The sequence below is a fragment of the Podarcis filfolensis genome (assembly GCF_964270895.1).
Source record: "Podarcis filfolensis genome assembly, chromosome: 3".
Classification (NCBI taxonomy): Eukaryota; Metazoa; Chordata; class Lepidosauria; order Squamata; family Lacertidae; genus Podarcis; species Podarcis filfolensis.
In genome coordinates, this window is record NC_139606.1 from 115570549 (window position 1) to 115584626 (window position 14078).

Consider the following 14078-nt stretch of genomic DNA (forward strand, 5'->3'; position numbering starts at 1 on the left):
GATGAAACATAGCCATCATGTTTAGCAGCCATGGATGTCCTTTGCCTCCGCAAATCTGTCATGTAGCCAGCACATTTGGCACATGATTCAGTTCTTTTAACACCCCCATTTTCTATTAAAATAATTATCCAAGTAGTGTATGGTAGAGACACAGAAATACAGTACAAAAACATGAAAGGTTTCCATTACATACTCAACAGCTGTTCTCAAACAAAGGCAGTAAGATAAAAATGTCAAATGAATCACGAGCTTAAAAAATACATTTCAACTTCTGTTAGATAGAAAGGGAAGGAGAAGAATCGGGGCTTCCTCAACTGGAGGGCAGAATGCCTTCTGAGGCTTTGGAGCTGTTCAGCTGGGGGGTGGGGAGCCTCTTACACCCCCCCCCAGCTGAGCAGTTCAGTGAAGCTCCCATGCTCCTCAGCTTACGCTTGAGCCTGAGAGACATTGGCACTTGCTCACTGTGGAGAGCTGGGCCATGTATCTCGAAAGAAGCAGCTGAGATAAATTCCAGTCATCTTGATATAACAGCATACACCAGTATTTAAAAGGTAAAGGGTAAAGGGACCCCTGACCATTGGGTCCAGTCATGGCTGACTCTGGGGTTGTGGCGCTCATCTCGCTTTATTGGCCGAGGGAGCCGGCGTACAGCTTCCAGGTCATGTGGCCAGCATGACTAGGCCGCTTCTGGCGAACCAGAGCAGCACACGGAAACGCTGTTTACCTTCCCACCGGAATGGTACCTATTTATCTACTTGCACTTTGACGTGCTTTCGAACTGGCAGGTTGGCAGGAGCAGGGAATGAGCAACGGGAGCTCACGCCATCATGGTGATTTGAACCGCCAACCTTCTGATCGACAAGTCCTAGGCTCTGTGGTTTAACCCACAGCACCACCTGCGTCCCACCAGTATTTAGCTGCTAAAATATCATGATGTTGAAAACAAAGTATCTGCCAGCCCTAGCACTAAACTAAATCATCAGAGGGTGAGCTAATCATAGTGGCAATTTCCTTAGCTATTTCCCCTGTTGGACTTCCAAGATGAGACATGAATCCCAAACTCAAAAGGCAAGGTTCACCGAAAACCCTACCTACAGGCAGCGGGAGAGTCCTCTAAACTTGACAGTCCTTGAAAGCAATTAGAAGTTCTAGTCTTTTAAAGTTCTAGTCAGTTAAAAAGTAGAGAGTGAGGGAAAGGGATTCATTACATTTTTTTTTAATGATAAGCATGTGAATCCACCCTGTGCAGCAAGTCTCTCTCACACACCTCACTTCCTAGGGCAAGAGCCCTAGGAAACTTTGTCAGAGGTTTGTGCCCAATCCCAGCTCACTTGCTATCCAGAAACTTTTTCTCACTTGCTATCCAGAAACTGTGGAAATAACAAGATAAGTGAGTCCCTGGCAGGGAATGGTGCCATGGACTCCCAGGGTGTGTTCCGCAGACCCCCAGGGGTCCCCAGACCCCTAACTGAGAACCACTGATATAACATATAACTTGGCTCTATGGGCCTTGCTGTCACAGTGTGTGTCAGTGTGATACACTTCCAAAAGCCACCATGAAATAAAAAAAAAACCCTTATTCTGTGCACAACCTTGCTGCTGAAATAAATAAGCTCGTTTGTTGACGTCTTCCCACAAACAATGGGATGTCATGGCCTCAGAGCAGGAATCCCCAGAGGCAGAGTCCTCCAGTGAAGGACTCTGGAGAGCAAATGGGCCCGTTCCCTGGTTGAGCCCACGGGGTGCCACAATAAACAGAGACCTCATCTTCTCCTTTGAACTCTGAAGAGAGGCATCTACCTCCAAACTACAGTGATCCATGGATGTCCCACAGACTTCTTGGAGGATCAGGAGAGACATGGGAAGATGGCCTCACAGCATGGAACTCCAGCATCTAGATCAGCAGTGGGGAACCCACAGCCTGCAGGTATTTTGGGTCTCCCTATTTGGCCTAGGAGGCTGTTTCCGTCAAGCTATGCCTAAAGCTGATATCATATATGGCACCAGATGTGGGGCAGGTAAAGATGCAGCTGGGTCAAAAGGAAGTTTGCAGGCAGCACTGATCAGTTGATTGGTGGCACCTGCAAAGTCCTATGCAAGGGCTGGCAATCAGCTGGTCATCGGGGCTTGCATAGCACCAACAATCAGATGATCAGTTGCTCCATGGCACCACTGAGTCAATCTGTATGTCCAGTCTCAGCTTCAGGATTGCTAACCATGGTCCTGAAATACCTCTCCTTTGTTCCTCTCCCATGTTCTGATCCTGCCTTGCCTTGCCATCCTGACTGCCTAAAGAGAGCCACTCGTAGGCAGGCCAGAACTGGAGTTATGTGTTCAGACTGTCTGGTCTTAGACATCACATTCTGCATTAGCTGTAGTTTCTGAACCACCTTGCAACACATTGAAGTAATCCAACCTAGATGATGATGATGATGATGATGATGATGATGATGATTAGAATTTATGTACCACCCTATAGACCTCTGAACCATCCAGATTAGAGTCACAGCTGGCACACAGTGTTTGGGAGCCCACTTGTGCCTCCAGCATCAGTGAAGGGCCCAAGGTGGTGGTCATCTGTCAGGGATGCTTTAGTTGTGATTCTTGTATTGAAGAGGGTTGGACTAGATGACCCTTGGAATCCCTTCCAATCCTACAATTCTATGATTCTAAGAGTGGCCTCAAGCTATGTATCTGCTCCTTGGAAAAGGAAATAGTGAGGAATTTCCCAAATATATAAATAAACACATTAGTCTCTTATAACATGTCTGCTTCCTAGACCTAAACTGGATTGGTCCCATTCATGTTTCCATGTCGGTTCTCGTTGAAATCGCAAGAATTGTAGTCCTGCCAAACGAAGTTGAGAGAGAACTCTCAGCACCCTGTGGGAAGTGCTATTCTTTCATGAAACAATTCCAGCTGAAACCTAGTTAAGATTTACAGCTTAGATGCCTGCTGATGGCCTCAATGTCAACATGTACCTCAGCCTCAAAAGAATTGCATCAGAAAACCATCTGCAGACTCTGTGTAGTTGTGGTTCTTTCCTGATTCCAGGACAGAAGGTGCAGCCTTATGGGAGAAGTACATGTCATGACCTTGCAAGAGATGCTATCAAAGCAATTGGGATTTGTAAACACAGGCATTCCCCAAGAGAGAGCAGTGCTGTGTCTCTAGAACAGTGTGGTCTTCAATATTGATAGGATCAAAAGAAGATCCAACTGGATCAGGCCAAAGGCCTCATCCTCCATGAATTTGTTCAATTCCCTTTTAAAGCCATCCAAGGGACGCGGGTGGTACCGTGGGTTAAACCACAGAGCCTAGGACTTGCCAATCAGAAAATCGGTGGTTTGAATCCCCGCGATGGGGTGAGCTCCCGTTGCTCGATCCCTGCTCCTGCCAACCTGGCAGTTCGAAAGCACATCAAAGTGCAAGTAGATAAATAGGTACCGCTCCGGCGGGAAGGTAAACGGCGTTTCCGTGCACTGCTCTGGTTCACCAGAGGCGGCTTAGTCATGCTGGCCACATGACCCAGAAGCTGTACGCTGGCTCCCTCGGCCAATAAAGCGAGATGAGCACCGCAACCCAAGAGTCGGACACGACTGGACCTAATGGTCCTGGGTCCCTTTACCTTTAAGTTGGAGGCCACAGTTTAACTGTGCACTGCAGGAAGAAGCATTTTCCTTTATCTGTCCTGGAACGTCCAACATTCAGCTACACTGGATGTCCACGAGTTATAAGAGAGGGAGAAAAACCTCTTCTCTATTCACTTTCTCCATCCCATGCATAATTTTATCAACTTGTATAATTTTCTCTTATTTGCTTTTTATTTAAACTAAAACATCCCTTTCCTCACAGTTGCTCCATCCCCTTGATCATTGTTTGCCCTTTTCTGAGATTTAATTTTTTTTATTCCCCAGAGTCCAACGTTTTTAGTTTCTAAAGATTGGTTTTCCTAACCTGTCTCCTCTGAGATTTAGCTTTATTCCACCTCCCAGCGTCAAGCTCCTCCACCTTTCTCTTCATCGTCTCATTAAGAGACAGGATCCATTATGTGACCAGCCTGGATAGCTCAGTTGGTTAGAGCGTGGTGCTGTTAATGGCAAGGTTGCAGGTTCAATCCCCATAGGGGACAACTGCATTTTCCTGCAATGCAGGGGGTTGGACCAGATGGGGTCCCTTTCAACTCTACAACTCTATGATTCTATCTTTAAAAAGAAGGGTGGGCTAGGATGCTGGAAAGGGTGCTGGAAAAAATGTGAGCTGCCCTACTATGCAGTGAAAGTGCTATACCTTAGGCTGCAGATATAGGGCACCACCAGTGCTACAAGGCCTCTGCCAAGGGTGCTCAATGAAACAAAGCTTTTCCTGACCAACTCTCCTCTTTGCCATTGCAGTTGGCTGGTTCACCTTTTTCTCCCCCTGCCCAGGGCAACTTTGATGGTGAGAAGGCAGCGAAGTAGGTGTGAGTTCTTGCTTGCTCGCCATCTCTCTGCTTGGAATGCAAGCACTGATGAAAAAGAGGAGGGGGAGTATGGTGTTAAGGAGCTAAACACACAGAGGGAGAAGAAGAAGAAGAGTTTGGATTTGATATCCCGCTTTATCACTACCCGAAGGAATCTCAAAGCGGCTAACATTCTCCTTTCCCTTCCTCCCCCACAACTAACACTCTGTGAGGTGAGTGAGGCTGAAAGGCTTCAGAGAAGTGTGACTAGCCCAAGGTCACCCAGCAGCTGTACGTGGAGGAGCGGAGAGGCTCATCTGGTTCACCAGATTACGAGTCTACCACTCTTAACCACTACACCACACTGGGAGGGACATGAGAAGCTCCCTGACACTAAATAAGAGCACGGATCCATCTAGCTCAGTAGTTTTCAACAGTCTTTCCCCAACCCTACCTAGAGATGCTGGAGATTGAACCTGCTACAAAGCAGATGCCCTTCTTCCATGAAAGAGGGGACCATGAGGGTACCTTTCCCAAGGACTCTTCAAAATCTGGAGTTGGCACTGGGTGGCATTCATAGCAGCAGAGTGTGAAACCAGGAGATGGAAAGGAAGATCATCTACTTTCCTTTTTACCCAGACTGGTGCAGAAGAAGAACTTCCCAGTAAATTAAGCCCTGTGTGAATTACTGGAATCAGCCTGTGTCATTTAGGTTTACATCCTCATGCATCAAAGCATCCTGGTCTGCAAAGGACACTGACAGCCTTGGGATGGTTCCACAGAGAGTTCTTGGAGGTCTATACCAAGACGTACTGAACTAAGCATTCAGCAGGGACACGGGTGGCGCTGTGGTCTAAACCACTGAGCCTCTTGGGCTCGCCAATTGGAAGGTCAGCAGTTTGAATCCCAGCGACGGAGTGAGCTCCCGTTGCTCTGTCCTAGCTCCTGCCAACCTAGCATTTCGAAAGCATGCCAGTGCAAGTAGATAAATAGGTACCACTGTGACGGGAAGGTAAACGGCGTTTCTGTGCGCTCTGGTTTCCATCACGGTGTTCAGTTGTGCCAGAAGCAGTTTAGTAATGCTGGCCACAGGACCTGAAAAGCTGTCTGTGGACAAACGCCAGCTCCCTCGGCCTAAAAGTGAGATGAGCGCCGCAACCCCATAGTTGCCTTTGCCTGGACTTAACTGTCCAGGGGTCCTTTACCTTTACCTTTAAGCATTCAGCATCCCAACAAATTTGCCCCTCCTTCCACAGGGGAACTTTATTTGCCAAGCATAGATACATGAAAATATGACTGAAATAAAATCTTAGATGAGGTCTGAACAATCAATGAGGATTCCTGGACAATCAATGCTGGTTGTTCCCAAGTGTTGTTTCAGAATGGCAATGAAGGCCTTGCTGACAGAAGTCATTGCAGCTGAGCTTCCAGCAGCCAACTTGAAGAACAGGTGAGATGGGTAAGGATGCACATGAAGGCTAATCACCCATCTTTGAGCAGCAGACTCTTTTGAAATGGCAGGGCACATCCAGGAATAGGCCCGAAGGGCAGGTCTGATTGACTGGCTGAATGCAGTACCCTCCCATGGAGGAGCAAGTAAGAAGTGCGGCGTCTGCAGGGCTATCTTCTGTAGAAACAACAAGAGAAGGTTTAGAATCACAGAGCTGGACCACCTAGTTCAGTCTTCATCAACCTGATGTCTTCCATGTATTTGCAACTCCCATCATCCCTAGCCAACCCCCTGGATGGGGCCAATTGTAGTTGGAGTCCAAAACACTAAAAGGGCACGAAATGGGCAAAAGCTGATCTGATTTTTGGAGGACATCCAAAAATGAAGCACCCTTGATAAAGTCCAGCTTCTGCTAAAAAAAAGAAGAGTGAGCAACCTTCTGAGGCCCTCTGTCCCACCATTCAACAGCTTGTACCATCAGAAACTTCTTCCTTGTACAGTGGTGCCTTGGGTTACATATGCTTCAGGTTACAGACACTTCAGGTTACAGACTCCACTAACCCAGAAATAGTACCTTGGGTTAAGAACTTTGCTTCAGGATGAGAAGAGAAATCGTGCTCCGGTGGCACGGCAGCAGCAGGAGGCCCCATTAGCTAAAGTGGTGCTTCAGGTTAAGAACAGTTTCAGGTTAAGAACAGACCTCCAGAATGAATTAAGTACTTAACCCGAGGTACTATTGTAGTTAATCTGCTTTCCTTTTTTGCCATTTGAACCACCCTTTGGTTTAGATTCTAACATGTGGAGTAGTTTTCCCCAACCTGATGCCCTCTATATTTTTTGGATGGCATCTCAACTACCGACCTTGGGTGAGGCTGCAGCAACCTTGAGAACCCACTTTGTTTTAGACTTAAACCATCTGCCTCAGAAGATCAGTGTTAGTGTTTTCCTTTTGCCTAACTCGGTCTGGTCCACTAACAGTGATTGATACTGGCGGATACTGGGGTATCTCTGGAAGCATAATTTGATCAGAAGCAGGGGAGCAGGGAAGTGTCCAAATCTGCTAGAAGGGCACACCTGAAGTAAGGAAATAAGGAAAGTGACTGCCGGTGAAATTGGTACCAGACTGCAATTTGAAAAGGAGAACATCTGTAAATAGTCTTCTGTAGAGCGATACGGAGACAGTCAGATCAGGGGTGGAGAAAGCAATGGAGGTCAAGTCTAGGCAATGACTACAACTTCCACCTTCCTTGGCAATCTATCTGTAAAACACACAGAGACTGTGGCCAATTATTTCATTATTTTTGCTATTATTCTTTTTAATCTTTCTTGGAAATTTTCCAGTAACACATACGGCAAGTCTTACCTTCTGTGGTGGTCATGGGGGACTTAGAAACATATACTAAGAATCTACAAGTATGTGTTTTAGAACAGGAAAAATGAACCTATATATTTAGCTCAGTATATTAGAACAAATAGGGACGCGGGTGGCGCTGTGGGTAAAACCTCAGCGTCTAGGACTTGCCCATCGTCAGGTTGGCGGTTCGAATCCCCGCGGTGGGGTGCGCTCCCATTGCTCGGTCCCAGCGCCTGCCAACCTAGCAGTTCGAAAGCACCCCCGGGTGCAAGTAGATAAATAGGGACCGCTTACTAGCGGGAAGGTAAACGGTGTTTCCGTGTGCTGCGCTGGCTCGCCAGATGCAGCTTGTCACGCTGGCCACATGACCCGGAAGTGTCTGCGGACAGCGCTGGCCCCCGGCCTCTTAAGTGAGATGGGCGCACAACCCTAGAGTCGGACACGAATGGCCCGTACGGGCAGGGGTACCTTTACCTTTTTATTAGAACAAATAAATGATTTATTCCCCTGAAATTTTTTAACACGATTCTAACCCGACTGACTGTTCTCTGCTATTGTAATTTTGTAGCTTTCCCCATTTATTATATTTCATTTTTGCATGTACAGTCATACTTTGTGTTGCGCTAGGTTCATGTTGCGTCTTTTTGGCTTGCGAACGCGGCAAACCCCGAAGTGTATACTTCCGGGTTTCGCCACTCGTGTGTGCGCAGAAGCGTTCTGCAAGCTTTGCCCATGCACAGAAGTGCTCTATCGCGTCATGCATGTGCACAGAAACGGCGCTCTAGTTACGCACTTTTTTGGTGCAAACGGCACCCCGGAACTGATTGAGTCTGTAACTAGAGGTAACACTGTATGCTTTAATTGTTGCTGCAAACAGCTGTGGGAATAGAGTTAGAGAATGGAATAAAAACAAATATTAGAGCTGTGCTCCAGATCCAGCTGGATCCTGGATCCCAAGCCAAATCAGAACATGAACATGGGGGGTGGGGTAGGGGGTGGCGCATGTTCTGTCATCGCTCACCTTGAACAGTCCATAGTAATAGTAAGATGGCAGCAGAGAGGCAATGAAGGATCTTCATGACTGAAGTTCAGCTGGAGTCTCAGTAACCTTAGAAAGAAGACACACTGAGATGAAAGCAGACTGGATAAGAAATCTGTGCACTTATTAAGCCAGGGGTTGCCAGTGTAGTGTCCATGGGCACCAGTATGCCTCAGTACCTCCTATGGTGCCCACAAAGGCACTCAGTAAATATCTCCTCACCAATCTCCGAAACACAAGATGTTCTTACTGTCCAGTCTCTGTGCTGGCTTAGACCCTCCTACATTGAATACACCCCCTTAAAGATGCCTGTATTTCACTGAATGCCAGGACTGGACACCCACCCTCCCATCAGTTCTGGACAGACAGGAGAAGAACTTCTCTCTGTGAGCCAACTCAGTGATGGATAATGAAGTATAAACACCAACAATTGCGAGCACTCCAATTGGAGAACAGCCTTTACCAAAGGACTTTGATGAAACTCGAACTCAGGTCAAAAGGGAGAAACGTGCCAAGAGGAAGGCACGTTTGGCAAACCCTCACCATGATCAACTCCTGCCCGGAAACCTATGCCCCCACTGTGGAAGGATGTGTGGATCCAGAATTAGACTACACCAGGGGTCAGCAAACTTTTTCAGCAGGGGGCCGGTCCACCGTCTCTCAGACCTTGTGGGGGCCGGACTATATTTTGAAGGGAAAAAATGAATGAATTCTATGCCCCACAAATAACCCAGAGATGCATTTTAAATAAAAGGACACATTCTATTCATGTAAAAACACACTGATTCCTGGATCATCCATGGGCCAGTTTGAGAAGGCAATTGGGCCGGATCCAGCCCCTGGGCCTTAGTTTGCCTACCCATGGCCTACACAATTAAGACTGAGTTCATGGAAGGCAATCTTACTCGGCTACGAGTGATCGCCAAAGCAGAAGGATAATCAAAGTACTCTTTCTGCCATGGATGGACTGGCAGATAGGGAGGGGGTGCCTACACCATTTGGTGACCCTGCCTCTTTCTCTGCACTGTCAAGATGTGGCAACCTTTATGCCACGCCCCCATGGCAGCCATTTTGTGGCTGGTGCCCATGGCAAATGTGCCCAAAAGGTTTGCTTGACCCCTCTCCTATTCTAACCAGCTCACCACACTGGGCCTCACCCATGGATCCTTTTGTGATGACAGTAGCACTGTAAATACTGGAGCTTGCTCAGAATTCCAAGGAGGAACAGATTTGTCAGTTGGTAGGAAGGCAGTTACAGGGGCCTGAAAGAGGAAGACCTGTGTGTGTGTGTGTGTGTGTGTGTGTGTGTGTGTGTGTGTGTCTGTTACACAGTGCAATTCTATATCTGCCTCCTCAGAGAGACTGCTATATGCATAAAGACGGAAAGATACAACTGTACCCACTATAGAAGAATGGCTGATAAAATCATTGGATCTGGCCGAGATGGTGAAGTTAACATGTCTAACCACGGAAAAATAATTGCTGACATTTGCTAAGGATGGGAAATTTCTTATGGACTTTGTGCGTGAAAGACAAAATAGACTTGTAATATTATATGTATATTATATGTAGCTGCAGGACAGAGAGCCAGAAGTCCCTTTACTTTTTTCTTTATTTTGGTAGCTCTTCCTGTCTTTCCCTTTCCTCTCCATTTCTCTTTTTCTTAGGCCTCTCTCCTTTTCTGGTCTTCTTTCTTGTTCTTCATTCTGACTTGGTCCTTTTTTTAGACTAAGTAGCTGTCTTACCTTAGTATGTTATTTTAAGGTAAAGGTAAAAAGGTAAAGGACCCGTGGACGGTTAAGTCCAGTCCAAGGCAACTATGGGGTTGCGACGCTCATCTCGTTTTCAGGCTGAGGGAGCCGGCGTTTGTCTACAGACAGTTTTCCAGGTCATGTGGCCAGCATGACTAAACTGCTAATGGTGCACTAAGGACTGTGACGAGTGCTTTGTAATGGGTATGTATTTCTGTATATCTATGAATAAGTACCACACACACACACACAAACACACATCTGCCTCCTCAGAAATAAATATCATTGGGCTCAGTGGGTCTTACTCCCAGGTCAATGTGTATAGAATTGCATTCATAATGATCTCTCTCTCTCTCTCTCTCTCTCTCTCTCTCTCTCTCTCTCTTAAGTGAATGAAGTTCATGTCTCAACAGAAGTCATTCATATGCAATAACGTATCACGTGCCAAGTGTTCACATGACTTATGGGCTGGCTCACACTTACACATACATCAGATATTGGCCTCAGCATCCGATGATGCTTTCCATTACACTCGTAATTTTCACATTGTTCACATGGATTCCAAAATAGCAGTCACATGCAACGATACGCATACCCTGACGCAGCACTCTCTGCAGCTGCATGGTCTTTTTGAGTTTAGCCTTTGAAAATAAAAGGAAATCTAGAACTATCCAATTGCTTCCCACCCCCCACCCCCGAGACTCTTGTGCCCGGCCAGTTCCTCCATAATATGCACACAGAGAAAAACACACCTTGACAGGATAATGAAAGAAAAAACCCTTTTACCTTTGTGACGGGGAAGAGGGATATTGGTTGCCGGGAGATCTTGAAGAGAGCCTCTCTGCCTATCTGACTCTGAGCTGAAAATGACTGCCATACGGAAGCTCAGAGGTGTAGTTTCCCGCCAGGCTCATGGGGACTGTAGTTTTCTCAACTTCCTGATTCGAATGCCAAAGAAAGCAATGTTCTGCAATATGCCTCTGGGTATCCGTTTCTGGGAACTGCAAATGGAGAGAGGTCTAGTGTGCCTGTTAGATAGATGTGCAAATATAGGATAGAAGATACCTGGCTTGACAGCACACCACGTGAAACAGATATGGAGTTTTTAGTGGACCACAAGTCTGGCATGAGTCAACAGTGTGATGCAGCAGCAAAAATAAAACTAATGCAGTTCTAGGATGCATCAACAATAGAGTCCAGCTCCAGCAAAGTAATAGTAATACAGTGGTACCTCGGGTTACAGACGCTTCAGGTTACAAACGCTTCAGGTTATAGACTCCGCTAACCCAGAAATAGTACTTTGGGTTAAGAACTTTGCTTCAGGATGAGAACAGAAATTATGCGGCGGCGGTGTGGTGGCAGCGGGAGGCCCCACTAGCTAAAGTGGTACCTCAGGTTAAGAACAGTTTTAGGTTAAGAATGCACCTCCAGAATGAATTAAGTTCTTAACCCAAGGTACTACTGTAGAAGTAAAAATATTTAGTTACAGGTAGGTAGCCATGTTGGTCTGCCGTTGTCGGGGGGGGGGGGGATTCCTTCCAGTAGTACCTTAGAGACCAGCTAAGTTTGTTCTTGGTATGAGCTTTCGTGTGCATACACACTTCTTCAGATACACTGAAAAAGAAGTCACCAGACCCTTATATATAGTGAGATGGTGGGGAGGGGTATTACTCAGAAGGGTGTTGGGAATGGGTGATTGGCTGAAAGGTGTGGTAAACCTGTTGACGACTGTTAACGACTGCAATTGGTCTTACAGGAAAAAGCAAGGGAAGAGATGGCTAAAAATAGCTTTATCATGTATAATGAGATAAGAATCTAGTGTCTCTATTCAGACCAGGTCTCTCCATGGTTTTAGGTTTGGTAATAAGTTGCAGTTCAGCAACTTCTCTTTCCAGTCTATTTCTGAAATCCTTTTGTAATAAGACAGCTACTTTGAGATCTTGTATAGAATGTCCTGGGAGATTGAAGTGTTCTCCTAAAAGTGAAAATAAATTGACAAGCTGGAACATTTGCAGAGGAGGGTGGCGAAGATGATCAAGGGTCTGGAAACTAAGCCTTATGAGGAACGGTTGAGGGATAAGAGGAGACTGACAGGTGACAAGTTAGCCATATTCAAATACATAAAGGGCTGTCACATGGAAGATGGAGCAAGCTGGTTTTCTCCGGCTCTGGAGGGTAGGATTCAAACCATGCCAGGGATGCTAACTTGAATAAAATATTGGGGGAGGGCAGGTAAGCCCCACCCTGCATAACTGATCACATGACACAGTACATACACACCATTTGAATGGCAATGCCCATCAACTTTGGGGTGGCCCAGCCTCCTCAAATATTTTGTTGGAGGGGGGCCTGAAGCCGCCCAGCCCCTAGGATTTGGCTCCTATGAACCATGCAATTCCCCTCAGCTTGAATGCCAAGGGTTCCGGGTTTCTTCCCTGGCATCTCAAAGTAGAATTAGGAGAAATTGTTGCCTAAAACCCTGTCTATGGGTCGCAGTTGGCCTGTTGCTATTGGGATTGGGGGGAAATTGCTTTGGTATGTGTGTAAAGGCATGTTTATCTCACTTTACCCCCCCCCCCCAAAAAAAAAAATTATGCCAACCGAAACATTGATTCTTTGGAATTCGCACTTATATGAATTTTGGGATAGAGAATCATAGGAGAGTTGGGTCCTTGGGGACATCTCCTAGCCCCTGCAATGTAGGATCTAGTTCTCCAACCAGCGTTTGCGAGAATGCACATTTTAGGAGACAGCATGCATAAAAATGAAGATATTTGTTACTATAACATACAAAAACGCATCTATATTCAGAGTGATTGCTTGCAAAAAAAAGTGTGCAAGTTAGTCAAAAGAGTTTATAAAAATATTGTTATTAGAAGAAGTTCAGACTAAAAGGATGGTGAATTTTAATGAGGTTTCTGTTCAGACAAAAAAACAACCAAAAAACCCTAATTGCTACAAAATGTAGAGAAGTGAATTTAAGTTTGGAAATTGAGAGAACCGAAATAAACTGATCCCTCCATCCCTAGCTGCTATACAAAATTCATGCTAAGCTTGGGTCCAGGAAATACTTTCTCACTTCAAGATGGTATAGCAGAGTGGAAGGTGTCCAAGGCAGCCATTTCAGAGGCCTGAGACAAAACTCTTCTCCTGTTGCTGCAGAGAGCCTGTAGGGTATGTACTTCGTGCAGTGCATAGTTAAACTGTGGAACTCCCTTACACAGGAGTCAGTGAAGGCAACCAACCAGCCTAGATGGCTTTGCTCTCCCCTCCACAATTTGAGGCAGCAATGCTTCTGAATGCCAGCTGCTGGAAACCACAAAAGGGGAGAGCACTCTCATGTTTGAATCTTACTTCTCACAGGCATCTGGTTGGCCACTGTGAGAACAGGATGCTGGACCTGATGGGCCATCGTGCTTCTGGGCTACGCCTGTGTCCGCGCTGGGCCTTGGTGGAAGCCTCGAAGCTGAGCCTTAGATGCGTCCAAGGCCTCTGTCACAACGTGACACCATGACACTTTGAGGCAGCAATGCTTCTGAACAGCAGTTGCTGAAAACCACAGGAGGGGAGATTATTCTTGTGCTCAAATCTTGCGTGTGAACTTCCCCCAGGCATCTGGCTGGCCACTGTGAGAACAGGATGCTGGACTTGATGGGCCATCGGCCTCATCCAGTAGAGCTCCTCATAGGTGCAACAGGCTTTTGTGGTGCTCCAGAAGCCCCCCCCCCCCCCCGCAAAACCTGTTTGATCACCCATAAGTATGTGTTGCTCATGGAAATGAATGTCTACTGTATTGCCATTATCTCTGGAAAGCTTCTGCCCAAGTGCCCATACAGAAGGAGCATTATGTTCTGAACTGTGTAAGTCAAATAAGCCCCCACCCCAAGGCTGTATGATACCATGTTTACATCACTGGAGCAAAATGCTTCCTTTTTAGATTTTGCATTGCTTCTCTAAAGTTTGGACCTGGGTGGTGACATGTGAAGGCCAAATTAGGTAGCCTTGGATGTAACCACAGCAATACAATGTAGACAGAGCTATAA

General features: G+C 46.4%; 1 protein-coding gene and 1 long non-coding RNA gene across 4 annotated transcripts in view; both read right to left on the reverse strand.

The window, feature by feature from the left end:
* The window catches only part of LOC310758748 (uncharacterized protein), a 299601-nt gene that overhangs the window by 71080 nt on the left and 214443 nt on the right, over positions 1-14078 (reverse strand). The gene's annotated exons all lie outside the window — the stretch shown is intronic.
* Positions 5679-11077, reverse strand: LOC310758790. Of its 2 annotated transcripts, none has more exons than XR_014545906.1 (3): positions 10822-11077; positions 8267-8353; positions 5679-6068 (listed from the first exon to the last, which is right to left on the reverse strand). It is a non-coding gene; the product is annotated as an uncharacterized lncRNA (long non-coding RNA). The 2 variants fall into 2 exon arrangements; XR_014545907.1 differs by lacking the exon at positions 10822-11077 and adding an exon at positions 9442-9583.